Consider the following 3194-nt stretch of genomic DNA (forward strand, 5'->3'; position numbering starts at 1 on the left):
AATTAAAGTCCTACAGGCGAGGAGGCCCTAGGCAAATTCAATTCCTACTGGCAAGGAACCAATAGGTAAAATTCAAAATCCTATAGGCGAGGAGCCCCTAGGCAAATTCAAGTCCTATTGGTGAGGAACCACTAGGCAAAATCTAAGTCCTATAGGCGAGGAGCCCCTAGGCAATTTCGAAGTCCTATAGGTGAGGAGCCCCTAGGCAAATTCAATTCCTACTGGTGAGGAACCATTAGGTAATTTTAAATTCCTACAAGCGAGGAGCTCTTAGGCAAATTCAAGTCCTACTGGTGAGGAATCACTGGGTAAATTAAAGTCCTACAGGCGAGGAGCCCCTAGGCAAATTCAAGTCCTATTGGTGAGGAACCACTAGGCAAAATCCAAGTCCTATAGGCGAGGAGCCCCTAGGCAAATTCAGAGTCCTATAGGTGAGGAACCACTAGGCAAATTTTAAGTCCTAGTTGGCGAAGAGCCACTAGACAAATATCCAAAGTCCTATAAATGAGGAACCACTAGGTAAATTTCAAAGTCCTATAGGTGAGGAACCCCTAGGCAAATCCAAAGTCCTACTAGTGAGGAACCACTAGGCAAATTCAAGTCCTAAGGCGAAAAGCCGCGGGCGTTCGTGGTTCGTGAGTTCCTCTTTAAACCGCGAAATCTGAATAATCATCATAATCATCACTACTATCAATTCATGCCCTTGGATGAGCAACAAAGAAACTCTCACAAGCAGGTAAGTTTCTCTCTCTCAATCGTTAAGAACCTTTCAAAATGTGTTCCAAAAAGAGAACCTTTGGATTAGATCACGAATTTCAAAAGCAAAGACCCTAATCAGTTGTTGTGAAATTTCCATTTTATCTTGTTTAGTGAGTTGATTAAAAATTCATGTGACACCTTGTCTTTGAGATCAACCTCTAACGAGCTCAATCTCAAATAGGGGCAGCCGTTGACATCTAATTTTTAGCTCATTTTTGTCATATTTTCAAAATTTTCAAAATTAGGTCTGGGGATCTTCGCCAAGCGTAGAAACTTATTTCTAAACCAAAAAATAATTTTTTAGCATTTTTTTGGAAAAATGAAACTTCTTTTCCCCAAGCAGATTAACATGAAAGATTGTTTCAAAGATTATGTCAAAAGTGCTTTAAACTAAAAGTTTTGAAACACACATTCTTTGAGCATGCATTACGCATAAGAATTCCTTAAAAAAGGAAGTTTTGACGAAAGGCTTTGAAAATTTCATAGAAAAAGTTTGGATCAAATCAAATGGAAAGACCTTCAAATGATGAAAGGTAAGCCACATCCAAACATGTCCCCTATACACTCGAGTGAATGGAAAGATGAGTATCAGAATGAGGGGACACCTCATCCGAAGGAAATAGGGGATATTCGCAATGATTACATTAATTGAAATGATGAAAGGCAATCATTTCATCATCCCAAACATATGATTATCTCTTGCAAACCAAATTTGACCCTAACAGTGAAGAAATTTTTAAAAACAACCCTGTTAAGAACCACCCTACACTGGGGCAAATTAGGAGGTTCACGTTTGACATTTATGGAGAATAGGTTCAAGAAAGATTTTATTGCATACACTTGCATCAATTTTTCTGTGATAACCTAAGATGAATTCATTTGGAAGCTCACAACATCCCAAGAGGAAGAAGAGCATTTCGTTTCCATAACCCCAAACACATTTATCTTTGGCAAAGCCCAATTGAATCTGAATATTCATTTCAGAACCCCAAGTTGGTGATCATCTCTTTGCACTGGAGCATGAGCATATGATCCACTTTAATAAATAGAAAACAAAAGGGCAGAACACAGAGTCATTAGAATACAAAAAGATCAAGGACAAAGGAGTCTGGGGCATGAAAAAGCAGTATGCCTCGTAAAAGTAAGGCCAATGCCCAGAAAAATGAGCAAAAATAAAAGAAAGAAAAAGCATTCAAAACAAAGAATGAAAGAAGTCAAGTCAAAAGCAAAGCAAAAGTTGTGAAAAATCGAAAGTCGCAACAAATCAATGATTGAAAAAAAATCTCGATGAAAGTTTAGGGGACTCTTGTGTTCATGCTAAGAAAAGATCCCCAGTGGACAAAGAAAAAGGGTGGTGATGTCAAGAAGATTACCAGTTTCACAAAAACCCTGAATTCAAAAACAATTGAGCCCTTTGAGCCTAGCCAATACCAACACTACAATCTCTCCCCAAAGACTCTTCAGATTGCGATGTCGAGAATGAAAATATGATTTCATGACACGAAGTCATCACTCAAAGAAGCGTATGCAATATTTTTTTGTCTTATCCTCGAGGTTCTTAACTTGTTGACCCGAAGTCAGACACGATGAAATCCTTTTCTTGGCCTCAGAAAGCCTATCCTTTGAATAGTCATTGACCAAGCCAATATTACAGCCTTTGGAAAGACCTTTCGGATCAATTGGATTGTATACATTGCGAATATCTCCGAATGCCTAAGGATTGGTTAAGAGAGATAAAATTGAGGGATATCATATCAGTCCCCTTTTAATCAAATGAAGAAAAGACTAAATTCATAGATTAAAACAAATCCTTTCTAATGAAGGTCTTCAGAATGACTATTTCAAGCATTTCTTGAAAATTTGCAAGCATTTTGCGCAAATACTTCCTTTAGAAGTAAATTTGATTGCCTAAAATGTATTTAATACAAAGAATGCATATTTCAAAATTCGGTTTCAAATAGTTTTTGGTCAACTTAAAACCAAGTTTTCAAATAGTTTGTGGTAAGCTAAAAGAAAAACCATATTTCAAACGGTTTTGATTAATTTCAAAACTACTTTTCAAAATAGTTTTTGGTCAACAAAAAACCATATCAAGGTTAGTGAAACCTCAAAATCACAAAAACTCACAGTTAAGGCATTCATTGAAGTCTTCCTAAAGTCCTACCGGTGAGGAACCATTGGGCAAAATCCAAGTCCTATTGGCAAGGAGCCTTTAGGCAACTTCCAAAATCCTACGGGTTAGGAATTACATGGCAAGTCTCCAAAATTCAAGTCTATTTGGCGAGGAGCCACTAGACAAATTAGGAGGTTCACGTTTGACATTTATGGAGAATAGGGTCAAGAAAGATTTTATTGCATACACTTGCATCAATCTTTCTGTGATAACCTCAGATGAATTCATATGGAAGCTCACAACATCCCAAGAGGAAGAAGAG

The sequence above is a fragment of the Syzygium oleosum genome, unplaced genomic scaffold, assembly GCF_021117445.2.
Source record: "Syzygium oleosum isolate NSW1041296 unplaced genomic scaffold, Sole_v2.1 Sole_v2.58, whole genome shotgun sequence".
Taxonomy (NCBI): domain Eukaryota; kingdom Viridiplantae; phylum Streptophyta; class Magnoliopsida; order Myrtales; family Myrtaceae; genus Syzygium; species Syzygium oleosum.